Source organism: Leopardus geoffroyi, chromosome X (genome assembly GCF_018350155.1).
Source record: "Leopardus geoffroyi isolate Oge1 chromosome X, O.geoffroyi_Oge1_pat1.0, whole genome shotgun sequence".
NCBI classification, from domain to species: domain Eukaryota; kingdom Metazoa; phylum Chordata; class Mammalia; order Carnivora; family Felidae; genus Leopardus; species Leopardus geoffroyi.
In genome coordinates, this window is record NC_059343.1 from 63,364,242 (window position 1) to 63,392,030 (window position 27,789).

Consider the following 27,789-nt stretch of genomic DNA (forward strand, 5'->3'; position numbering starts at 1 on the left):
AGAATGTATTAACTTGAGAGTTAAAAAAAAATCCGGGAGTCCCAGTTTTAGGTGGGGGGCCCACACTTTGCTGGGTTTACCTCTAGGAGCCCCCATAAGGTTTTCAGGTTTAAACAGTTAAGATCTGTAGAAAATCCTCTTGTGCCTTTAGCAGAAGGGGAAAGTAGCCATACTGAAATAGCCCAGAGCATTCTCTTAACAAAGTCATGCTATCAAGGTATATTACTTTAATAGGACAAAATCTACCTGAAGGAAGAGCAATTCAATTAGACAACCTCAGCCACTTCTGGTCTTCCTGTTTCACCCAACAGTGGCGGACAGCTAAGAAATACATCTGAAGGCCTCAGCCCAAAGACTCAAGACCACTAAAAATAACTGAGATTTAATTTTAAGATTAAAGAATACTATCCCTCCCTAACTCTATCACATTAACATAGATCCAGTATAATAACTGAATTTCAAGCAAGCACAATACAAACTTTGTTTTAGAAGGAATTCTTGGGGCGCCTGGGTGGCTCCATTGTCTGACTTCAGCTCAGGTCATGATCACGTGATTTGTGAGTTTGAGTCCCACATGAGGCTCTGTGCTGACAGCTCGAAGCTTGGAGTCTGCTTCAAATTCTGTCTCTCCCACTCTCTCTGCCTCTCCCCTTCTCGCATTATCTCTCTCTCTCTCCCAAAAAATAAACGTTAAACAAAAAAAAAGAAGGAATTCTTGAGGTGCCAGAGTGGCTCAGTCAATTAAGCGTCTGACTCCTGATTTTGGCTCAGGTCATGATCTCACAATTCCTGAGATCAAACCCCATCGATCCCCATGAGCCCAGAGTCGAGCTCTTGTCCTTGACAGCATGGAGTCCTCTTGGGATTCTTTTCTCCCTCTATCAAAATAAATATTTAAAAAAAGAAGGAATTCTTAGAGAAACAGAAAGAAAATAGGGAAAAAGGAATTATAACAAAGAAACTATAAGGGAATGAATCCTCTGGTACCTACAGCTACAGCAAACAACACATAGCCCAGTTCCTAGCTAGATTAACATAAAAGTTCACAAAGTTCACACTAAAAGTGAACAACTTCAGGACACCCGGGTGACTCAGTCAGTTAAGCATTCAAAACTTGGCTCATGTCATGATCTCGTGGTTCATGGGTTCGAGTCCCACATCAGGCTCTCTGCTGCCAGCGCAGGGTCTGCTTCAGATCCTCTGTTTCTTACTCTCTCTGCCCCTTCCCCACTTGCGCTCACGCTCTCTCTCTCAAACATAAACAAATATTTAAATAAGTAAGTAAATAAATAATTAAATAAATAAAGCCAATATCCTCAATTCCCACTACCAGAAACATCCGGCTTCCAAAGAAATTACAAGTCATGCCAAAAGGCCAAAGGAGAGGTACTGGGTGGCTCAGTCAGTTAAGCATCTGACTTCAGCTCAGGTCATGATCTCTAGGTTCCTGAGTTCAGGACCCATATCGGACTCTGTGCTGACAGCTCAGAGCCTGGAACCTGCTTCAGGTTCTGTGTCTCCATCTCTCTCTGCCCCTTCCCTGCTCACGCTCTCTCTCTCACTCAAAAAACAATAAACACTAAAAGACTTTTTTAAAAAAGGTCAAAAAATTAACAAAAGAAAGCAAGAAAAACCAAAATCTAAAGAAACAGAGAGCAGCAGAACCAGACTTATTTAAGACACAGACTTTTGGAATTATCAGGAGAATCTAAAATAACTATGGGTAATATGATAAGGACTCTAATGGAAGAAATAGACAACATGCAAGATCAGATGGGTAGTGTAAGCAGAGAGAGGAAAACTCTAATAAATAAACAAGAGGAAATGCTACAAATCTGAAACACTGTAAAAGAAATAAAGAATGCCTTTGATAGGCTCATTATTAGATTGGACACAGTCAAGGAAAGAATCAACGAACTCGATGAGGAAAGAAACAGTGACACTGATAACATGTCAAAAGAATCTTTCCAAGCAAACAACAAAAAACCTTTCCAAAATGAAATAAAACCAAAAAAAAAAAAAAATGGAACAGTAAAACTAATAACTAGGGATGCCTGGGTGGCTCAGTTGGTTGAACATCCCACTCTTAATCTCAGTTCAGGTCATGATCTTGCAGTTCGTGAGATTGAGCCCTACATCAAGCTCTGTGTTGACAACGTGGAGTCTACTTGGGATTCTCTCTCTTCCTCTCTCACTTCCCCTTTCCTACTCCCACATGCATATGCCCACTCTCTCGCTCTCAAAACAAATCAAAAAGCTTTAAAAAATCACTTAAAACAAAAACTAATAACTGTAGGACAATTACAGAAATTGTAACATATATGTAACAGGAATACAAAGGACAAAAGAAAAAGGAGAAGAAATGGTTGCAATAATAATGGTGGGAAAATCTTCCAAAATTAGTAACAGATACCACAATGCAGGAAGCACAAAGAACACCAAAGCAGGATGAATACCAAGTATATACACCTAGCGGTATCACATGCAAACAGAAAACCAAAGAGAGAAAAATATTAAAGTTAGCCAGAAGAAAAAGACATCTTATCTACAGAAGAACAAAGATAAGCACTATATCTGATATGTTGTCAGAAACCACACAAGCAGAAAGAGAGTGGAATATTTTTAAAGTTGAAAGAAAAATAAAACACCAATCTAGAATAATGTATCCAGCAAAACAATCCCTCAAAAGTGAAAACAAACTACTCTTTCTCAACAAACAAAAGCTGCAGTAATCTATCAACAGTAGACTTGCCTTGCAAGAAACGTTAAAAGTTCTTCAGAGAGAAAAAAAAATTATACAGGTCAGAAACACAGATCTACATGAAGGAAGAACATTAGAGAAGGAATAAATGAAGGTAAAAAACATCTTCTATTTTTCTTATTCCTAACTGACCTAATAGGTAACTATTCAAACTAATAGATGCAAAAAACATACTGGGTGATTATAGCTTATGGGTAAGGAAGTAATCAAGAGAGAAGGGCCAACATGGCGGAGAAGTAAGGGCATCCAAAGTTCCCTCATCTCTCAAAGCAGTACTGAAGCCAAAGGACTTTAAACTCCAAGAGTCCAAAAGACAAAGAGACAAGAGTCACTTCCAGGGACCCACTGGGACAATCCGACGGGCCATAGGTGCATGACTGCAGACTGGGAGAGATAAAACAAATGGAGGGGAGGGATCCCCTTCTGCAGAGAGACAAAGAGAAGAGAAAGAGAGGCTAGAGAAGCATAGGGCTGTATCTGGACAAGAAAAAAAAAAAAAAAACATGGACCAGAGCGCAGAAAGTTCGAATCTCTGAGGGGCTTTCTCCAGACTGGGGCCAGCTGCCCTGACTGCACACCTGGGGAGGAGGGGAGCCAGCCTCGGACTCATTGGCTAGGTCAGGGGCATGGTCCGCAGTAGGAGAAAGCAATCCCCTCCCTGGTGTGCTGTGAGACGAGGGTTTCTATCCACTGGAAAGACAAAGACTGCCTGCACCCGCCAGCCAGAAATCATATATGGGACGGCACAGAGCGGCACTCCCCCAGCATGGGGTGCACTGTGCACGAGTCTGAATCCCAGCCAAGCACCAGGGAGGCATGGGAGTTGGTGGAGCAGGACAAACCACCCTGTTTACGCCTGCGGCACAGTGAGGACTGCTTGAACAGAGTGGTTTGGGACACCTGGTCCATGGAGGAGAGACTGGAGAGTCGTCATTTTTCTCCCATCACCAACAAGGTGGGGCTTCAGGGAATGGACAGCAGGCCCACAGTGGAGGCCAGAAGGCAAACACCAAACCACGCCCTTCTGTGGCTGATAACTGCATATCTACTCGAGCAGGATTGAAGTGACAACCACACAGCCCCTTCTCCAGATCAGTGCTGTTGCATTGCCTGATTTAATTCTCGGGCAATTCTTATTATATAAACATATTCTTCCTTCCTTTCCTCCTTATCTCTTCCCTCCTCTAGTCTGGTTACTCTGGTTGTTGGTTTGTTTTAAGCAGACGTATTTTATCCTTTCTCTTGACACATGCTTTACACTTCCTTCTTTATTTTCCTTTCTCTCTCTGGATTAAGCCATACAGTTTATGTCTGATCAATTTTATTTTCTCTTTTTCCCCACCTCCTTCCTTATTTTCCTTACTCTCTCTCTGGATTAAGCCATATAGTTTCTTTGCTCAATTTTATTTTCTTTTCTTTTTCCCTGCCTCCTTCTTTATTTTCCTTTCTCTCTCTCTCTGGATTAAGCCGTGGAGTTTCTCTGCCTGGCCAATTTTTGTTTTGTCTTTTCCCACTGCCCCTGTCATTTCTATCCTTGTATGGGATAAGGCCTCTTCCATCAACACTGCCTCCACCCTGTTGTTGACTTACAGCTGAAGTTTCTGATTTTTTGTTTTTGGTTGGTTGTTTGTATGTTTTTGTTTTCTGTTTTTTTGTTTCTTTTTTGTTTGTTTTCCTTTCCAGGGCTACTTCAATGAAATCAAAGCACACCTGGTGGAGGGTCCACAACATCACTACAAGTAGGGAGATAAAGTAACCAAAGTCACAACAAAAGAGAGCAAGTAACACTCTCCAAAAAAACACCTCCTGAAGGGCCAGCCCCGGGACAGTGTATGACCCCTCTTTAATATAGTAATGCTCACAGGTGCAGGCACATAAGAAGCTTCTAAAACACATAAGGGACAGCAAACTAGCCAAAATGACAAAACAGAAGAATTCTCCTCAAAAGAAATTCCAGGAAGAAATGACAGCTAAAGAATTGATCAAAACACATATAAACAATATAATTGAACAAGAATTTAGAATAATAGTAATAAGACTAATTGCTGGGCTTGAAAAAAGCATAGAAGACAGCAGAGAATCTACTGCTGCAGAGATCAAGGAAATAAAAAATAGTCATAATGAATTAAAAAATGCTGTAAATGAGGTGCAAAATAAAGTAGAGGTGGTGACAGTGACGACTAAAGAGGCAGAGGGAGGAATAGGTGAAATAGAAGATGAATTTATGGAAAAAGATGAAGCTTACAAAAAGATAAAAAATTCTGGATCACGAGGGGAGAATTAGACAACTAAGTGATTCGATGAAAGGGAACAATATACGTATCGTAGGAGTTCCAGATGAAGACAGAGAGAAAGGGGCCAAGGTGTACTTGAACAAATCTAGCTGAGAACTTCCTCAATCTGGGGAAGGAAACAGACACTGAAATCCAGGATGCACAGAGAACTCCCTTCAGATGTAACTTGAATCGATCCTCTGCATTACATATCATAGTGAAACTAGCAAAATACAAAGAGAATTCTGAAAGCAGTTAGGGATAAACAGGCTTTAATCTCCAAGGGTAGACACATAAGAGTAGTAGCAGACCTAACTACTGAAACTTGGCAGGCCAAAAAGGAGTGGCAGGAAATTTTCTTTGTGCTGAATAGGAAAAATATGCAGCCAAGAATCCTTTATCCAGCAAGTCTGTGGTTCAGAAAAGTAACACATAAAGGTTTTCCCAAACAAAAATTGAAGGAATTCATCACCACTAAACCAGCCCTACAAGAGATCCTAAGAGGGACTCTGCTGCAAAGACCACAAAGGACCAGAGACATCACTACAAGCATGAAACCTACAGAGAACACAATGATTCTAAACCCTTATCTTTCAGTAACAATGAATGTAAATGGACTAAATGCTCCAATCAAAATACATAGGGTATCAGAATGGATAAAAAAATAAGACCCATTTATTTGCTGTCTACAAGAGACCCATTTTAGAACTGAGGACACCTTCAGATTGAAAGTGAGGGGATGGAGAACCATCTATCATGCTACTGAAGTCAAAAGAAAGCTGGAGTAGCCATTCTTATATAAGACAAACTAGATTTTAAACTAAAGGCTGTAACAACAGTTGAAGAAGAGCATTATATAATAATTACAGGGTTTATCCATCGAGAAGAGCTAACAATTATAAATGTTTATCCACCAAATTCGGTAGCACCCAAACATATAAAACAATCACAAAAATAAGCAATCTTATTGGAAAGAATGTGGTAAATGCAGGGAACATTAAAACTCCACTTACAACAATGGACAGATCATCTAGACAGAAAATCAGTAAAGAACCAATGGCCCTGAATGATACACTGGATGAGACAGACTTGACAGATATATTTAGAACTTTTCATCCTAAAGAAGCAGAATACACATTCTTCTCGAGTACACATGGAAGACTCTCCATGATAGATCACATACTGGGTCACAAAAAATCCCTCAATAAATACAAAATAACTGAGACCATACCATGCACACTGTCAGAACACAATGCTATGAAACTTGAAATCAACCACAGGAAAAGTCTGCAAAACCTCCAAAAGCATGAAGGTTAAAGAACATCCTACTAAAGAACAAATGGGTCAACCAGGTAACTAAAGAAGAAATTTAAAAAAAATATGGGAACAAATGAAAATGAAAAGACAACAATCCAAACCCTTTGGGATGCAGCGAAGGCAGTCCTGAGAGGAAAATACACTGCAATCCAGGCCTATCTCAAGAAACAAGAAAAATCCCAAATACAAAATTAACAGCACACCTAAAGGAAATAGAAGCGGAACAGCAAAGATACCCCAAACCCAGCAGAAGAAGAGAAATAATAAAGATAAGAGCAGAAATAAACAAAATAGAATCTAAAAAAAACTGCAGAGCAGATCAATGAAACCAAGAATTGGTTTTTTGAAAAAATAAACCAAATTGATAAATCTCAAGCCAGGCTTCTCAAAAAGGAAAGAGGACCCAAATAGATAAAATCACAAATGAAAATGGATTTATCACACCCAATCCATCAGAAATACAAGCAATTATCAGAGAATACTATGAAAAATTGTATGCCAACAAACTGCTCAACCTGGAAGAAATGGACAAATTCCTAAACACTGACACACTACCAAAACTAAAATGGGAAGAAATAGAAAATTTGAATAGATCCATAACTAGTGAAGAAATTTAATCAGTTATCAAAAATCTCGCAACAAATAAGCGTCCTAGACCAGATGGCTTCCCTGGGGAATGCTACCAGACATTTAAAGCAGAGTTAATACCTATCCTTCACAAGCTGTTCCAAAAAATAGGGAAGGAAAACTTCCAGGCTCATTCTATGAAGCCAGCATTACCTTGATTCCCAAACTAGACAGAGACCCCACAAAAAAGGAGAACTACAGGCCAATATCTCTGATGAACATGGATGCAAAAATTCTCAACAAGATACTAGCAAAATGAATTCAACAGCATATAAAAATAATTATTCACCATGATCAAGTGGGATTCATTCCCGGGCTGCAGGGTTGGTTCAATATTCACAAATCAATCAGTGTGATACATCACATTAATAAAAGAAAGGATAAGAACCATATGATCCTGTCATATGAAAAGCATTTGACAAAATACAACATCCTTTCTTAATAAAAACCCTCAAGGGGAGCATGGGTGGCTCAGTCAGTTAAGCGTCTGACTTCAGCTGAGGTCATGATCTCACAGTTCATGAGTTCAAGCCCTGCGTCGGGCTCTGTGCTGACTGCTCAGAGCCTGGAGCCTGTTTCAGATTCTGTGTCTCCCTCTCTCTCTGCCCTTTCTCCACTTGTGCTCTGTCTCCCTCTGTCTCAAAAATAAATAAATAAATAAAAACATTAAAATAGTGTTTTTAAAAAAAAAACCTCAAGAAAGTTGGGATAAAAGGAACATACTTAAACATCATAAAAGCCATATATGAAAAGCCCCCAGCTAATATCTTCCTCAATGGGGAAAAACTGAGAGCTTTCCCCCTGAGATCAGGAACACGACAGGGATGCCCACTCTCACCACTGTTGTTTAACATAGTGTTGGAAGTCCCAGCATCGGCAATCAGACAACAAAATGAAACAAAAGGCATCAAAATTGGCAAAGAAGACAAACTTTCACTTTTCGGAGACATGATATTCTGCATGGAAAACCTGAAAGACTCCACCAAAAGAGTTGGATTCAGCAAAGTCACAGGGTACAAAATCAATGTACAGAAATCAGTTGCATTCTCATACACTAATAATGAAGTCACAGAAAGAGAAACAAAGAAATTGATCCCATTTACAATTGCACCAAGAACCATAAAATACCTATGAATAAACCTAACCAAAGATGTAAAAGATCTGTATGCTAAAAACTATAGAAAGATTATGAAGGAAATTGAAGAAGACACAAAGAAATGGAAAAACATTCCATGCTCATGGACTGGAAGAATAAATATTGTTAAAATGTCAATACTACCCAGAGCAAGCTACACATTCAATGCAATCCCAATCAAAACTGCATCAGCATTCTTCTCAAAACTAGAACAAACAATCCTAAAATTTGTATGGAACCACAAAAGACCCCAAAGAGCCAAGGTAATATTAAAGAAGAAAACCAAAGTGGGAGGCATCACAATCCCAGACGTTAGCCTCTACTACAAAGCTGTAATCATCAAGACAGCATGGTGTTGGCACAAAAACAGACACATAAACCAATGGAATAGAATAAAGAACCCAGAATTGAACCCACAGATGTATGGCCAACTAATCTTTGACAAAGCAGGAAAGAGAATCCAATGGAAAAAAGACAGTCTCTTCAGCACATGGTGCTGGGGGAACTGGACAGAAACATGTAGAAGAATGAAACTAGACCACTTTCTTACACCACTCACAAAAATAAACTAAAAATGGATTAAAGACCTAAATGTGAGACAGGAAACCATCAAAACCCTAGAGGAGAAAGCAGGCAACAACCTCTTTCACCTCATCCGCAGCAATTTCTTACTCAACACAGCTCCAAAGGCAAGGGAATTAAAAGCACAAATGAACTATTGGGACCTCATCAAGATAAAATGCTTCTGCACTGCAAAGGAAACAATCAACACAACTAAAAGGCAACCGATGGAATGGGAAAAGATATTTGCAAATGACATATTGGATAACGCACTAGTATCCAAAACCTATAAAGAACTCACCAAACTCCACACCCTAAAAACAAATAATCCAGTGAAGAAATGGGCAGAAGACATGAATAGACACTTCTCCAAAGAAGAGATCCAGATGGCCAACAGACACAAGAAAAGATGGCCAACATCACTCATCATCAGGGAAATACAAATCAACGCCACACTGAGATACCACCTCACACCAGTCAGAGTGGCTAAAATGAACTCAGGAAACAACAGATGCTGGCGAGGATGTGGAGAAACAGGAACCCTCTTGCACTGTTGGTAGGAATTCAAACTGGTGCAGTCGCTATGGAAAGCAGTGTCGAGGTTCCTCAAAAAATTAAAAGTAGAACTACCCTATGAACAAGCAATAGCACTACTAGGAATTTATTTAAGGGATATAGGAGTGCTGATGCACAGGGACACATGTATCCCAACATTTATAGCCGTGCTTTCAACAATAGCCAAATTATGGAAAGAGCCTAAATGTCCATCAACTGATGAATGGATAAAGAAGATGTGGTTTATATATACAATGGCATACTACTTGGCAATGAGAAAGAATGAAATCATGCCATTTGCAGCAACGTGGATGGAACTGGAAGTTATTATGCTGAGTGAAATAAGTCAGTCAGAGAAGGACAGATATGTTTTCACTCATATGTGGATCTTGAGAAACTGAACAGAAAACCATGAGGGAAGGGAAGGGGAAAAAAAAAGTTACAAACGGAGAGGGAGTGAGGCAAACCACAAGAGACTCTTAAATACAGAGAACAAACTGAGGAGAGGGAAAATGGGTGATGAGCATTGAGAAGGGCACTTGCTGGGATGAGCATTGAGGAGGGCACTTGCTGGGATGAGCACTGGGTGTTGTATGTAAGCCAATTTGACAATTAATTATATTTTAAAAAAAGGAAAAGGAATCAAGAATACTGTTACAAGGTACCTATACTACTTGTGAAGTGATATACAGGTATCCCCCACTTTTCTAATGTTAGTGTCATGCTACTTCACTTTTATGAAAGACCTACATTAATATTTGTTTTAACTAATCAAAAGAAATTCAAAGAGGATTTTGACTCTTACAGAAAAGAGCAAAAAGTGAAAACAGCATTTAACGTTTGTTCTGCAGCAAGCTGTTATTACGGAGACAGTACACACTCTGAGCAGCAATAGTAGCACTGCCAAGCTCCTTCCCTGGGAACTACACCCAGCCTCTATCTTTTAACTGTGTTTCCGAGCATTTGTGCTTTATCTCAATTCATCTTGTGAATCCATTAGTAAGGTGTGTCCTAAGGTATCAGGAAAAGCCTAAAAAGAGGTTTTTCTGGGGGGTCTGGGAATGCTTTAAATTTTTTCCATACAAATTAATTGTAATTGCTTCTTCATGGTAAGCTATTTCAGCTGATGAAAGGTTTCATAAGAACACTCTTCTTTAAGTTAGTAGGGGAAAACTGTAGTGTTATTTAAAAGTGGACCCAACTCTTGGTTTAGACTCAGGTCATGATCTCATGGTTTGTGAGATCCAGCCCTGCTTCAGGCTGACAGTACAGAGCCTGCTTCGGATTCTCTCTCTCCCCCTCCCCTGCTTGCTCTCACTCTCTCTCTCTGTCTCTCTCTCTCTCTCTCTCAAAAAAATAAGTATCTTTTAAATGTTCAATTAAAACCAAAGGTGAAAGGGGGAAGTTGAAAAAGGAAACAAATGCAAGCATGGTACATATTAATCCAACTCTATATCAAATTTCACTTTAAATGTGAATGATGAATACACCAACTAAAACAGGGTGTCATATTATCAGGGTGTCATTTACCTCCAAGAAACCCACTTTAAATATAGACATTGATTACAAATAAAGGGATGCTAGGAAAAATGGGGAGTTGTTATTTAATGGGTATAGAGTTTCAGGTTTTCAAGATGAAAATATTACGGAGACTGGTTACACAACAATGGAAATGTATTTAACGCTACTGAAATATACACTTAAAGGAGTTAAAATGACAAATTTTATAATATGTATTTAACCATATATTTTGTTTTTTAAATAAAGGGATGGGGGCGCCAGGGTGGCTCAGTCGGTTAAGCATCCGTCTCTTGATTTCAGCTCAGGTCATGATCTCATGGTTGGTGAGTTCAAGCCCCATGTTGGGCTCTGTGCTGACAGTGAGAAGCCTGCTTGGGATTCTCTCTCTCCCTCTCTCTCTCTGCCCCTCTCCTGATCACGTACATGCCCCCTCAAAAATAAATAAAATAAACATTTGAAAAAAATAAGTTACAAAAAATATTTTTTAGCATTTTAAATCTTCAAGTATCTTCCTTTTCTAAGGACACAGAACTACTATAAGAGACCAGTTTCAGTTCATCTGACTCCATGTCTAATCCAAGAAAGCAGCTAACAGTTTAAAATATATCACTCTGATAATCTACTTGAAAAAACATACAACTTTGTACATTTGCCCACTTTACTCCTGCTTTAAATACCAAGAATCAGGGCACCTGGGTGGCTCGGTCAGGTAAGCAGCTGACTTCGGCTCAGGTCATGATCTCACAGTTCGTGAGTTCGACCCCACGTCGGGCCCTGTGCTGACAGCTCAGAGCCTGGAGCCTGCTTGGGATTTTGTGTCTCCCCCTCTCTTGGCCCCTCCCCTGCTTGCACTCTGTCTCTGTCGATCTCTCTCAAAAATTAATAACCATCAAAAAAATTTTAAAAATACCAAGAATCACCCTCAATGATGATAACATTTAGGGATTTGACAAATACAGGATGAAAACAGGCTACACAGAGGGTGGTGTAATTACTCTTAAGAGTAATACCTGACATCTACTTTTATATAAATCTCCATCCCTTCCTATTTTCCTACTTTATAGACTAAAGCTATTTTCTTGAGTTTAATATTTACCATATGCTTTTAATCATTTAACTATATCATTATTCTTTAAAAGAAGTTGATCATATTACTCTAAAGGCTTTTATAGTATTTGACCTTCTAGGTTATAAAACAGCAAAAAGTGAACATATCAGTATAGCATAAAAATCCTTTTCAAATTAAAAAGATTTTTCAGGGGCGCCTGGGTGGCTCAGTCGGTTGGGCGGCCGACTTCGGCTCAGGTCATGATCTCAAGGTCCGTGAGTTCGAGCCCCGCGTCGGGCTCTGTGCTGACAGCTCAGACCCTGGAGCCTGTTTCGGATTCTGTGTCTCCCTCTCTCTGACCCTCCCCCGTTCATGCTCTGTCTCTGTCTCAAAAATAAATAAACGTTAAAAAAATAAAATAAAATAAATAAAAAGATTTTTCAAATCTGACTCCAATAACCTTCCTTTTTTCACCTCTACCTCCCATATTCTCTCCAATCACATTTAATGTCTCACAGTTCTCAAGACACAAAAGGGCCTAGATATGACCTTTCCACCACCTAGAACATCTCCCCTCCTTGGCAACACCTACCACCTTGACTTAAGTACCAACTCAAAACTGCCATTTCTCTCTCTCTCTGGAAAATTCTGCCATCAACTCTCCAAGGCAATTGTTTGCTGTTGTTCCACATTTCTTGGTTCACACCAATGTAACTCACTTAACTACATCACAATATATTTCAGTAATTTACTCCTCCACCTAGCTCAATATTAATCATCTGTGAATCCCTATCATCTAGAATAGTGGTTCTCCAACAGCAGGATTTGCCATTCCCACACCCTCACTATCCAGAGGAACCTTCTGACAGTGTCTTTAAACATTTTTTGTTGTCAAAACTGGTGGGGAGGGGTGTTACAAGTATCTACTGGACAGAGGCCAGAGATACAATGCATACACAGGACAGCCTCCCACAACAAAGAATAATCTGGATCAAAATGTCTATAATGCCAAGATTGAAAGAAAGGCAACCCCGGTCCCAGTCTGTCAGATAATGACCAAACAGGTCAAAACACCCAACCACAATTCTTTAAGACTATGATCTACATCACTCCCTTTGGCATCTGCAAGTTGCACTAGGAATGCGGGCAACTGTCTTCATGGCTGCCATCTAGCAAGGGAGTGGGACATGGTAGGTGCATAAAGTTAAAACACCATAGTGCTGTCATATCGAAGTTCAGCAGCTTTTTCTATTCCCTGTTTTTTTTTATTAGAGTTCCAAAAAAGTAGATTCTTTTACTAGTGTAATTATTGCCTTTATGAAGTGACAGAATTTTGGAGTTACCTGCTCTGCCACTGTATATGATGTCACTCCTGGTGTGTTTGTTGTAATCCCTATGCCAGTGCCACATTTTCTTAAAAACTATAGCTTTTTGTGAAATATACTTTGGCATCAATGCCCACATTGTTCTTCTTTGTACTATCTTGGCAATTCTTGAACATGCACTGTTTTTTTTTTTTTTTTTTTTATTTCAGAGAGAGAGAGAGAGACCATGAGCTGGGAAGAGGGGTGGGGGGAAGAGGAGAGAGAATCTTTTATTTTTTATTTTTTTTAACGTTTATTTATTTTTGAGACAGAGAGAGACAGAGCATGAACGGGGGAGGGTCAGAGAGAGGGAGACACAGAATCTGAAACGGGCTCCAGGCTCTGAGCTGTCAGCACAGAGCCCGACGCGGGGCTCGAACTCACGGACCGCGAGATCATGACCTGAGCCGAAGTAGGCCGCTTAACCGACTGAGCCACCCAGGCGCCCTGAGGAGAGAGAGAATCTTAAGCAGGCTCCACCCTGAGCATGGAGCCCGATGCATGGCCTGGGATCATGACCCAAGCCAAAACCAACAGTGGTTTGCTCCACTGACTGAGCCACCCAAGTGCCCTGTCCAAAGCATGTAAAGGCAAATATACTATCTATAGCCACCAGGGCAAGGGATAACAAGTGGGCCAGGCACTTGACAGACATAAAAGATGGGAAGAAAGAAGCCAGATAGAGATACATAAGGAGGGGCACCTGGGTGGCTCAGTCAGTTAAGCATCCGACTTCGGCTCAGGTCATGATCTCGCAGTTCACGAGTTCGAGCCCCACGTCAAGCCCTATGCTAACAGCTCAGAGCCTGGAGCCTGCTTCAGATTCTGTGTCTCCCTCTCTCTCTGTTCCTCCCCTGCTTGTGCTCTCTCTCTCTTAAAAATAAAGATTAAAAAAAAGAGAGAGATACATAAGGAAATAAGAGCTCCAAAGAGCTCCATAAAGCTCCAGCACATACAAAGGAATTTGGAAGGACATACCTATGCCCAAGGCTGCACACATGCTCAGAAAAATCATGAGAAGGCCAAAAACATTCATCTTTGGCTGACTTTTACCCTCCACCCAATCAGGTATGTGACAGCTACCAAAGAGGTTTTTTTTGTTTGTTTATTTACTTTTGAGAGAAAGACAGAGACAGAGAGACAGAGAGAAAGAGACAGAGGCGGGAGCAGGGGAGGGGCCAAGAGAGGGAAACACAAACCCAGGCAGGCTCCAGGCTCTGAGCTGTCAGCACAGAGCCCGATGCGGGGCTCAAACTCACAGACCACGAGATCATGACCTGAGCTGAAGTCGGACGCTTAACCGACTGAGCCACCCAGATGCCCCGCTACCAGAGTTGTAAATGTACAGGCTAAGCAGTCAGAAGTGCCCCAATACTGAGCCAATCTACAAAGACAGAGAGTTGGTTTGGTGTGATTTGGGTTTCTGTTTGTTTTGGGACTGTTATTTTTTTCCTTGTAGGTATTTAAGGAAAGCTCTGTCAAACCACTAACTGACCAATCAGCTACCAGAACAAACACTTCAGTATCCACACATGACAAAGATAGCCTTTATGAAAATAGGTTAGAAAGTTCACTAAGCAAAAACTACAGGAAGCAACAACCCTGGGGTGAGGGGCAGGTATTTTCCAGTTACCATATTACAATATTCAAAGTATCCATTTTCAACAAAAAGATACAAACATGCAAAGAAACAAGAAAAGTATGGTCCATTCACAGGGGAAAAAAAAAAGGAAGAAATTAACAATACTGTCCCTGAGGAGGCCCATATGTTGGAATTAGTAGGCAAGGGCTTTATTTCTTTAAGCTTTATAAAAAAAAAAATTTAAGTTTATTTAATAATTACTGACAGGGGGGAGGGGCAGAGAGAGAGAATGACAAGCTGGCTCCGCACTATCAGCACAGAGCCTGATGTGGGGCTCAAACTCAGAAACTTTGAGATCATGGCCTGAGCCAAAATCATGAGTCAGATGCTTAACCAACTGAGCCACCCAGGCGCCCCAGCATGCAATGCCTTTAAATCAACTTTTAAATACATTCAAGGAGCTAAAGGAAACCAGCATGTCTCACCAAGATAAGAATTTTCAAATAAAGAAATTCTAAAAAGGAACCAAATAAAATTTTGGAGGTAAGTAGTAGTATAGCACACATGAAAAAAATCACTATACAGGTTCAATACAACAAGGATAAGAAAGAACAAGTGAACTTAAAGGCAGCACCAATTGAGATTAACCACTACAAGGGAAAAAGAAGGAGGGAAAATGAACAGAGCATCAGAGACCTATGAGACACCATCAAGCCCAGCAACACATGCATAATGGCAGTCACAGACAAGAAGAAAAAGGAGCAGAAAGAATATTTAAATAATTATCAAAGCATGCCAAATTCATGAAATACATCAATCTACATATCCAAGAAGCTCAATGAATTCCAAGAATAAACAGATACACACTGGGACAAAATACAATTAAACTGTCAAAGCCAAAGAAAATCTCAAAATCAATGAAAACTGACAAGTACAAGGGATCCTCATCAAGATTAATAGTTGAACACAATGGGGGCACCTGGGTGGCTCAGTCAGTTAAGCGTCCGACTTCGGCTCAGGTCATAATCTCAAGGTTTGTGAGTTTGAGCCCTGTGTCAGGCTCTGTGCTGACAGCTCGGAGCCTGGAGCCTGCTTTGGATTCTGTGTCTCCTTCTCTCTCTGCCCCTCGCCCACTTGTGTTCTCTCTCTTTCTCTATCAAAAATAAATAAATGTAAAAAAAAAATTTTTTAAATAGTCGAATACAATGGAAACCAGAGAACAGTGAGGTGACATATTTGAAGTGCTAGGGAAAAAAGGTCAACCAAGAATTCTGTATCTAGCAAGTACATCCTTGAAAAATGAAGAATTATGTCAAAAATCAAAAGCTGAGGAAATGCATTGCTAGTATACCTGCACTACAAGAAATGCTAAAGGGAATCCATCAGGGTGAAATAAAAAGACGCCACAGTATAACTTGGAGCTATATCATAAAACAAAGAACAATAGGAAAAGTAACCACATTAGGTAAATACCAATACTACATTTTTCTTTTCTTTTTTGGGCGGGGGGGGGGGGGGGTTTATAACTAACTACTCAATCTCTTTACTTAGCTGATAATCAAAAACATCCCAAAAAAGAAAAACCCAAGACCACTGGCTTCACTGGTAAATTCTACCAAACATTTAATGAATAATTATCACCTCTCAAACTCCTCCAAAAAAACAGAAGAGTAGGGAACACTTAACTCATTCTACAAAGCCATCATTACCCTAATATCACAGTCAAACAAACACATCACAAAAAAAGAAAACCACAGGTCAATATCCCTTATGACTACTGATGTGAAAATCCTAAACAAAATACTAGTTAATAATGCAAAAATCCTAAACAAAATGCTAGCAAACAGAATTCAATAACTCATCAAAACATCATACACCAATGACCAAATGTGATTTATCCCAGGAATGAAAAGCGTGACACAAAAATAAATGAATGTAAAATACCACATAAAACAGAATAAAAGGGTAAAAATCACATAATCATCTAAACTGACACAGAAAAAGCATCTGACAAAATTCAGCACCCTTTCACAATAAAATCACTCAGAAAACTACAAAGAGAAAGGAACTTCCTCAACTGGATAAAGGGTATTCATGAAAAAACCCACAGCTAACATCATATTTAATAGTGAAAAAGCTAGATTACAACCTAAGATTAAAAACAAGTATGCTTGTTTTTGCCATTTCTATTCAATAGAAAAGAAAAAGAAAAAAAAAAGATTCAAACAACAAAGGATGAAGTAGTTTGTAGATGATGTGATCTTATACATAGAAAATCCAAAAGAATCCACAGAAAACTATTAGAGATAATAAATGAATTCAGCACAACTGCAAGATGTAAGATCAATACACAGAAAGCAGTTATATTCCTATACATTAGCAACGAACAACGCAAAGAGGATATTAAGAAAATACTTCCCAGTAAAAAAAAAAAAAAAAAAAAAACAAAAACAAAAAAAAACACTTCCAGTTTACAACAGCATCAAAAAGAATAAAATATATAGGAGTAATTTAATCAAAGAGATTCAAAACTTGTACAATGATCATTAAAAAATATTGCTTAAAGAAATTAAACAATTCCAGGGGCGCTTCACTGGCTCAGTCAGAAAAGCTTCCAACTCTTGATCGTGGGGTCATGAGTTTGAGCCCCACATTGGGTGTAGAGATTATAAATGAAATGAAATGAAATGAAATGAAATGAAATGAAATGAAATGAAATGAAATGAAATGAAACAATTTCAATTAAAGAGAATGATATCCCATGTTCATGGAGTAAAAGATTTAATACTGTTGAAAGCAATACTCCTCAAAATGATATACAGCTCAAATGTAATCTCTATTAAAACTGCAACACACCCAAAAGATTCCACCAAAAAACTGCTAGAACTGATCCATGAATTTAGCCAAGTTGCAGGATATAAAATCAATGCACAGCAATCGGTTGCATTCCTATACACCAATAATGAAACAACAGAAAGAGAAATCAAGGAATCGATCCCATTTACAATTGCACCAAAAACCATAAAATACCTATGAATAAACCTAACCAAAGAGATGAAAAATCTATACACTGAAAACTATGAAAGAAATTGAAGCTGATGAAATTGATGAAAGAAATTGAAGACACAAAAAAATGGAACAATATTCCATGTTCCTAGGTTGGAAAAACAAATATTGTTAAAATGTTGATACTAGCCAAAGCAATCTACATATTCAACGCAATCCCTATCAAAATAACACAGCATCTTCACAGAGCTAGAACAAACAATCTTAAAATTTGTATGAAACCAGAAAAGACCCTAAATAGCCAATCTTGAAAAAGAAAACCAAAGCTGGAAGAATCACAATCCTGAACTTCAAGTTGTATTACCAAGCTGTAATCATCAAGATACTATGGTACTGGCATAAAAACAGAGCTCAAATCAATGGAACAGAATAGAGAACCCAGAAATGGACCCACAAACATATGGCCAACTAATCTTTAACAAAGCAGGAAAGAATAGCCAATGGAATAAAGACAGTCTCTTCAGCAAGTGGTGCTGGGAAAACTGGACAGCAACATGCAGAAGAATGAACCTGGACCACCTTCTTACACCATACACAAAAATAAACTCAAAATGGATGAAAGACCTCAATGTAAGACAGGAAGCCATCAAAATCCTCAAGGAGAAAGCAGGAAAAGCTACTCTGACCTTGGACACAGCAACTTCTCACTCAACACGTCTCTGGAGTCAAGGGAAACAAAAGCAAAAATGAACTATTGGGACCTCATCAAAATAAAAAGATTCTGCAGAGCGAAGGAAACAATAAGCAAAACTAAAAGGCAACCGACAGAATAGGAGAAGATATTTGCAAACGAAATATCAAATAAAGGGTTAGTAGCCAAGGCCTATAAAGAACTTATCAAACTCAACACCCAAAAAACAAATCATCCAGGGAAGAAATGGGCAAAAGACATTCTGAATAGACACTTCTCCTAAGAAGACATCCAGATGACGAACAAACACATAAAACGCTAAACATCACTCATCATCAGGGAAATACAAATCAAAACCACAATGAGATACCACCTCACACCTGTCAGAATGGTTAACATTAACAATTCAGGCAACAACAGATGTTGGCAAGAATGCAGAGAAAGAGGATCTCTTTTGCACTGCTGGTGGGAATACAAACTGATGCAGCCACTCTGGAAGACAGTATGGAAGTTCCTCAAAAAGTTAAAAATAGAACTAACCTATGACCCAGCAATTGCACTACTAGGTATTTATCCAAGTGTGCTGTTTCCAAAGGGCACACGCACCCAATTTTTATAGCAGTGCTAGTGACAACAGCCAAAGTATGGAAAGAGCCCACATGTCCATCGACGGATGAATGGATAAAGAAGATGTGGTATACATATACAATGGAGTATTACTCAGCAATCAAAATGAATGAAATCTTGCCATTTATAGCTACGTGGATGGAACTAGAGGGTATCAGGCTAAACGAAATTAGAGAACGACAAATACCATATGATTTCACTCATATGAGGAATTTAAGATACAAAACAGATAAACATAAAGGAAGCAAAAATAATATAAAAATAGTAGGGGGACAAAACATAAGAGGCTCTTAAATATAAAGAACAGAGGGTTGCTGGAGGAGTTGTGGGAGGAGGGATGGACTAAATGGGTTACAGGCATTAAGGAATCTACTCCTGAAATCATTGTTGCACTATATGCTAACTTGGATGGAAATTAAAAAATAAATTAATTAAAAAATAAAAATAAAAATAAAATAATTCTTATCAAAAAAAAAAAAAAAAAAAACCACAACAGCAGGGGCACCTGGGTGTCACAGTCTGTTGAGTGTCCAACTCTTGATTTAGGCTCAGGTCATGATCTCACAGTTCGTGGACTGAGACCTGTGTCAGGCTCCATGCTGACAGCACAGAGGCTTCTTGGGATTCTTTCTCTCCCCCTCTTTCTCTCTTCCTCCCTCCCTCCCTCCCTCCCTCTCTCTGTCCCTCCCCCTCTCAAAATAAACAAACTTTTTAAAAAAGCTGCAATAGCCACTACTTGCAAAAATCAAAATGTCAATCCTAAATTTCAAATGGGAATTAAAGGGACTCCAAACAGCCAAACCAATCTTGAAAAAGAAGGACAAATTTGGGACATTCTCACTTCCCAATTTCAAAACTTGCTACAAAGCTCAAGTAATCAAAACAGGTGGTACTGGCATAAGGATAGACATATAGACCACTGGAATAGAACAGAAAGCCCAGAAATAATCCATACATCCACAGTCAACTGACAGACAAGGGTGCCAAGACCACCGAATGGAGACATAACAGTCTCTTCAACAAATTGTGCCAAGAAAACTAGATATCCGCATTCAAAAGAATGAAGTTGGAACCCTATCTTACACCATACACAAAAATTAATTCCAGGGGTGCCTGGCTGGCTCAGTTGGTGAAGCATGTGACTCTTGATCTTGGGGTTCAGAGTTTGAGCCCCACGTTGGGTGTAGAGATTACTTAAAAAAATCTTTAAAACAATTAATTCAAATTGGATTAAAGACCTAAATATGAGCTAAAACTGTAAATTCTTAGAAGAAAATAGGGGGATAAATCTTCATGACTTCAGATTTGGCAATTTCTTGGATAGCACTAAAATACTCATGAAACAAAAGAAAAAGCAGGTAACCTGGATGCATCCAAACTGAAAACTTTCATGCACTACCAAAACAGTGAAAAGACAACCACAGAATGGGAAAAATAATCACAAATCATATATCTGATAAGGGGTTAATATCCAGAATTTTTTTTAACGTTTTATTTATTTTTGAGACAGTGAGAGACAGAGCATGAACAGGGGAGGGTCAGAGAGAGGGAGACACAGAATCTGAAACAGGCTCCAGGCTCTGAGCTGTCAGCACAGAGCCCGACGCAGGGCTCGAACTCAAGGACTGAGAGATCATGACCTGAGCTGAAGTCGGCCGCTTAACTGACTGAGCCACCCAGGCGCCCAAATATCCAGAATTTTTAAGACTCCTACAATTAAACAAACAAAAAAAAAACCCAATTTAAAATTGGGCAAAAGATCAATAGACATTTTTCCAAAGAAGACATACAAATGGCCAATAAACACATGAAAAGAGACTTTACATCACTAGTCATTAAGGAAATGCAAATAAAAACTACAATGAGGTAACGCTCCACAACTGTTAGTATGGCTATTATAAAGAAAAAACATAAAATACTGTAGTATATATGCAGTGTTTAATCTTCATTTCAGGTGTACAACATGATTCAACAATTCTATACATTACTCAGTGCTTGCCATGGTTAAGTGTAGTCACCATCTGTCACCAAACAAGATTACCATCTTATTGATGATATTCTCTATACTGTACTTTGCATCTCCATGACTTATTTATTTTATAACTGGAAGTTTGTACCTCTTAATCTATTTCATTTTAGTTTCTTATTTGTCAACTAATTTTTTTTTAATTTCAGTATAGTTGACAGAGTCAACTAAATTTTTTAAATTAACTTAATTCTAAAATAAAATAAACTGTATGAGCTCATTTTTCTAAAAGATAAAAGAGGGGCACCTGGGTGCTAAATCTGTTAAGCATCCAACCCTTGGTTTCAGCTCAGGTATTGATCTCATGGCTTCATGGGTTTAAGCCCCACAAGGGGCTCTGCACTGGCAATGCGGAGCCTGCTTGGGATTCTCTCTCTCTTCCTCTCTCTGCCCCTCCCCAACTTGTGCTGTCTCTGTCTCTCTCAAAATAAATAATTCTTTTTTAAAAAAAAGAAAGGGCAGGTAGCTCCTTTAAAAAATAATAATAAGGGCATCTGGGTGGCTCAGTCGGTTAACTGTCCAACTTTAGCTCAGGTCATGATCTCACAGGTTTGTTGCTTTGAGCCCCACAACAGGCTCTACACTGACAGTGAGGAGCCCGCTTGGGATTTTTTCTTTCTTTCTTTCTTTCTTTCTTTCTCTTTCTTTCTTTCTTTCTTTCTTTTTCTCCCTCTCCCTCCCTCTCCCTCTCCCTCTCTCCCCGTCTCCCCCACTTGTGCACACGCTTGCTCTCTCTCTCTCAAAATAAATAAATAAACTTAAAAAAAAATTGTTACCCTTCTACAACACAAGTGGGAATGTAAAATAATACAGCCACTCTGGAAAACAGTTTAGTGGTTCATCAAGAGATTAAAGCTAGAATTTCACTTCTAGGTACATATCCAAAAGAACTGAAAGTAGAGACTCAAATAGACATTTGTACATCAATGTTTACAGAAACACTATGCACAGTAGCCAAGATGAAAACAACCCAAATGTCCATCAACAGATGAATGGATAAATTAAATGTGGTGCATATATGCATAGTGAATGGAATAGTATTCAGCCTTAAAAAGGAATGAAATTCTGACACATGCTACAAAATGGAAGAACCTTGAAGACATGTTATATAAAATAAGCTAAACACAAATACAATTCCACTTATATAGGAGTATCTAGAATAGTTAATATCAGAGACAGAAAGTGAAATGGTAGTTACCAGGGACTCAGGGGAGAGGGGAATGGAAAGTTATTGTTTAATGGGTACAATGAAGTTTCAGTTTGAGATGATGGAAAAGTTCTGGAATTGGACAGAGGTAATGGTACATAATGATGCAGAACACTGGGAGATACAGGGATTCTTTTTGAGGTAAAGGAAACATCCCCAAATTAGATAGCAACAATGATGGTTGCACAACTTTGTAAATACATTTAATGTACTTAATGCCACTTAATTGTGCACTTTCAAGTGGTTAAAATGCTAAATTTTATGTTAAGTGTATTTTATCGCAACAGAAAAGACATGGAAAAAAAAACAGAAAAGAACAATATAAATAACAAGGCTGGTAGCAGTAACATCTGTCCATTACCATTCTCCCTTCCAGCATATGAAAAATCTCTAAAATCTGTTTTGAAAGTTCATAGGTATACATGAATAAGCTATCTTCTTATATGCCAGATTTGTTGCCAGGAAAATATATTTCTGTGATTTATTAATTATTTTCTTGTCTTGTGTTATTTATTTTTAGTCTAAAAAGCACTTAAGGGCAGAATCTCAATTTTTCTGGTTTTATTACACTCAGTATCAACAGCACCTACTTAGGCAAATAAACACTATTCAGAATCTGTATGAAAATGTCAAGCTTTCTATAATATTTAAGAAACAATGGAGGACTAATAACATTCCAGTCTATTTTTTTAATATAAAGGTATAAATGCTCTAATGGAAATAAATTATAAATTTGTAATAAAGCAGCAATATGTGAATAAGGTCTGCGTTTTTTCTTATTATGTGGTCTTTGAATAGTGGTCTCTATGTAATACTCTAATTAAAAATTATATTGCAATAAATGTCACCATTTTCATGTGGGCCAAAGTACTAAAACCTTCAAAAAACGTTTCATCTTACTTGACACACTGATACCTGCTTTATTAAACACAGTTCATTCCAACAACATATCACACCCCATCTTTACGCAAAGGCATTCTTCAAATGGAGACAAGAGGCAAAGAATGTGGCAAGAGCAAGAAAGTGAAGCAAAAAGTTTTATTCCTGTTGTAAGGAGAAATAAGAAAAGAGTCTTCAAGTGAGAACTAGGGTTCTCTTTCCCTGCAGAAAAAAAAATACAATTTTAAGACATTTAGATTTTAGAGCCAGAAAACAGCACCTGTTTCCACAACTCATCCTTCAAACCAGGCAGGTAATCCTAGCTCCCTTCCAAAATAGGTAATTGCTTAGAATTCAGATGTCAGAGACAAATCATAATACGCTAATAAGTAGGTGGCAGTATTTAGGAACACAAGTTATTTAAATCTTTTTTTTATTTTTTTAATGTTTATTTATTTTTGAGAAAATACAGAGAGACAGAGTGCAAACTGGGGAAGGGATAGAGAGAGCGAGACACAGAATCTGAAGCAGGCTTCAGGCTCTGAGCTGTCAGCACAGAGCCCGACGTGGAGCTCGAACCCACGAGCCATGAGATCATGACCTGAGCTGAAGTCGGACGCTTAACTGAGCCACCCAGGCGCCCCTAAATCTTTTAATGTCTATTGGAATGGGGAAGAAGAAGTTCCCAAAAGTCATCCTTTCCTGCCTTGAAATTCCATCTTTTATCAAAGTTAATTCTACCCGATTCAAGTAAAACCACTATGTTCATACACCATATGTGTCAGTAGCACTCAACTGTACTTAGCACATGCTACTATATATATTTTTTTTAAACGTTTATTTATTTTTGAGACAGAGAGAGACAGAGCATGAACGGGGGAGGGTCAGAGAGAGGGAGACACAGAATCTGAAACAGGCTCCAGGCTCTTAGGTGTCAGCACAGAGCCCGACGCGGGGCTCGAACTCACAGACCATGAGATCATGACCTGAGCCGAAGTCGGAAGCTTAACCGACTGAGCCACCCAGGCGCCCCGATGCTACTATATTTTTAAGGGGAACGGGAGTTGGACATATATGCCTATATTCTCTTAAATATATTCCTTGCCTAAAGGACTGTTCTATCTTCTCAGTATGACCAATAATTGGCATAATTGAGTATAGACTCAAATATGTCACCCCATGCTCAAAATATTCAAAGTCTTCCCATGTTTATAAAGTACGAAACTCCTAAGCATAGCATTCAAAGCTCTCTGCAAGATAATTCACACATGAATTTCCAATCTTAACACATCTCTTCCACTGAATTTTCTTTTACTTCTCTTATAATAAGCAACACATTCTGCTTATAGTTCCTTGTTTAAAACTCAAAGTAATCTCTACTGAACCGTAAGCTCCTCAAAGGAGGAAACTGGTCTGGGTTTGTCTCTTTTTCTCATGTGGGGAAAAAAAACTTGCCTTGTAATAAATGCTTATTAAAATGAAAATAATCTAGGGGTGCCTGGGTGGATCAGTCGGTTAAGTGTCTGACTTCAGCTCAGGTCATGATCTCATGGTTCGTGAGTTCCATCCCGGCATCAGGCTCTGTGCTGACAGCTCAGAGCCTGGAGCATGCTTTGGATTCTGTGTCTCCCTCTCTCTATCCCTCCCCTGCTTGTATTCTGCACTCTGTCTCTCTCTCTAAAATAAAATAAACATTAAAAAAAATTTAATGAAAATAATCTGCTCAGAGATTCCTTAAAAGAGTGGTGACTGGTTAAGCATTAAAAAAAAAAAAAAAAAAAAAACCTGATGGGACTCCTGGGTGGCTCAGTCGGTTAAGCGTCTGACTTAAGCTCAGGTCATGATCTCATGGCTCATGGGTTCAGGCCTCACATCGGGCTCTGTCCTGACAGCTCAGAGCCTGGAGCCTGCTTCAGATTCTGTGTCTTCCTCTCTCTCTTCCCCTACCCTGCTCGTGCTCTCTTTCTCTCAAAAATAAAATAAACATTAAAAATTTTTAAAAAAACAACACCTGAAGTCATTTTACCCTCCAGTATCTTTCTGTCTCTAAAATGAGATATTCAGTAAGCTGTGTCAGATGCACTATATATAGTCAGCCTTCGAAAGAAATATATTATTTCATATACTTAACAAGTAACAGGTGCAGTCACTTTAATATGAAACATTCACTCTTGATTCTCTGTTTAGCACTCAGAACACACAATGAAAATGCACAAATTGGGGCGCCTGGGTGGCGCAGTCGGTTTGGCGTCCGACTTCAGCCAGGTCACGATCTCGCGGTCCGTGAGTTCGAGCCCCGCGTCGGGTTCTGGGCTGATGGCTCAGAGCCTGAAGCCTGTTTCCGATTCTGTGTCTCCCTCTCTCTCTGCCCCTCCCCCGTTCATGCTCTGTCTCTCTCTGTCCCAAAAATAAATAAACGTTGAAAAAAAAATTTTTTTTAAAAAGAAAATGCACAAATAGGGTGTTCTGTGGTTTTGAATTTTGGGGGTATATAAGGAAGGTGGAAAGGGGAAAAGAAAAAACAGTAAGAGGTCAGCAAATTCTCCCCAACACTATAGAAATTAACCAAACCTAGCTTCAAATATCTAAATTAAATGGCAAGGAGTGATAATCTTAGTATTAAAAGAAAAAGCATTTTAGGGGTACCTGGGTGGCTCAATCGGTTAAGCATCTGACTCTTAATCTTGGTTCAGGTCATGATCTCACAGTTGGAGCCCCATATGGGGCTCTGCACTGACAGTGAGGAGCCTGCTTGGTATTCTCTCTCCCTTCTCTCTCTTTCCCTATCCCACTCACACACTCTCTCTCTCTGTCTCTCAATAAATAAATAAACTTAAAAAAAATTAGAAAAAACATTTTAAAATATAGTAAGAGTAGGGGTGCCTGGGTGGCGCAGTCGGTTAAGTGTCCAACTTCAGCCAGGTCATGATCTCACGGTCCTTGAGTTCGAGCCCCGCGTCGGGCTCTGGGCTGATGGCTCAGAGCCTGGAGCCTGTTTCCGATTCTGTGTCTCCCTCTCTCTCTGACCCTCCCCCGTTCATGCTCTGTCTCTCTCTGTCCCAAAAATAAATAAACGTTGAAAAAAAAATTTTTTTTAAATAAAATAAAATAAAATAAAATATAGTAAGAGTAAAGATATCATGTGCTTCCTGATAAAACGTGCTGAAAAAGACACATGACTTCACAGTGTTTCTAGCAAAATACATGATCACAAGGAAAATCAGACAAACCCAAATTAACTGTTCTGTATTCTTCAAAAATACATAAGGGGAAAAAAGCAAGGTACAGTGCTCCAGAGTAAAGAAGATTAAAGACACATGACAATGAAATGCAATGCATGTTCCAGAATTGGATGCAGGGCCAGAAAAAAAACTTTTGTCTTTCACTATACAGGACATTATGAAGCAACTGGCAAAACATGAATAAGGTCTGTAGAGTAGAAATACTACTGTATCAATGTTAATCTCTAATTTTGCTAACTATAATGAGGTTATAGAGAATATACCTATTTGGGGGAAACACATATTGAAGTATTTAGGGGTAAAGGAGCATCATGTCTGCAACTTAATCTCAAATGACTCAGAAAAATAACATAGAGAGAATGATAAAGCAGATGTAAAATATTACTATTTGATAAATCTGAGTGAAGGATCTATGAGAATCTATATACAATTTTTGCAAATTAAGTCTAAATCTATAATTTTTAACTTTTTATTTTGAAATATACTAAAAAGATTATCCTCTGTCTCCTTGAAGGTAGATCTCCTGAGGTTACATTAAAAACATTTTAAAAATCATTCAAATATTACATGAGATCAATGAGACAGTGACTAGAAAGTTGTTTTAAGTAAATGTCTTTGATCTCTGGATAGATATTTTTAAAATATTATTTATAATAACACAAAAATGGCTTTTATGGGAGTAGGACTAAGTTACTAGCCAAAATGTATATTAATACAGATTTTTTGAAGTATAATGTAAGTTTCATGGGGAGAAGGCGTTAATTTGTCTTATTCACCTAAGCAATACTTTAAACAGTTCTTGGCACATGGTAATAGTAATCAATAATAATTAGTATTTGAGTGATTAGTATGTCCTAGACACTAACCTAAGTGCTTTGTGTCCACTAACTCATTAAATCTTCACAGAGTCCAAGAAACATTTGTGAATGAATTAGTACTTTTTGCAGGATGACGATTACATTCAGTTCAGAAATCACATTAACATCAGTTCCTAAAAATCACCAGGTTATGGAAAATTGTGCAATGAACGCCACAGGACTCATAGGGAAAATGGGGTTAGAAGCAAAACATTCATATGCCTGGGTGGCTCAGTCAGTTGGGCACCTGACTCTTGATTTCAGCTCCGGTAGGGATCTCAGAGTTCATGGGTTCGAGCCTGACATCGGGCTCATCCCTGACAGCCCAGAGCCTGCTTGGGATTCTCTCTCTCTCTCCCTCTCCCCTGTCCTCTGCATCTCTCTCAAAAAAAATAAACATTTTTTAAAAAGCACAATACTCAAAAAACTTCATCAATGACACATTTTTTAAAAGAAACCTGATTAAAATGATAGCACAATTTTATACAGTTTACACATTAAGTGATTAAG

The 27,789-nt window shown here is 38.7% G+C and overlaps 1 protein-coding gene across 11 annotated transcripts in view; it reads right to left on the bottom strand.

The window, feature by feature from the left end:
- The window catches only part of ATRX (ATRX chromatin remodeler), a 303,341-nt gene that overhangs the window by 267,950 nt on the left and 7,602 nt on the right, over positions 1 to 27,789 (bottom strand). The window lies entirely within an intron of this gene.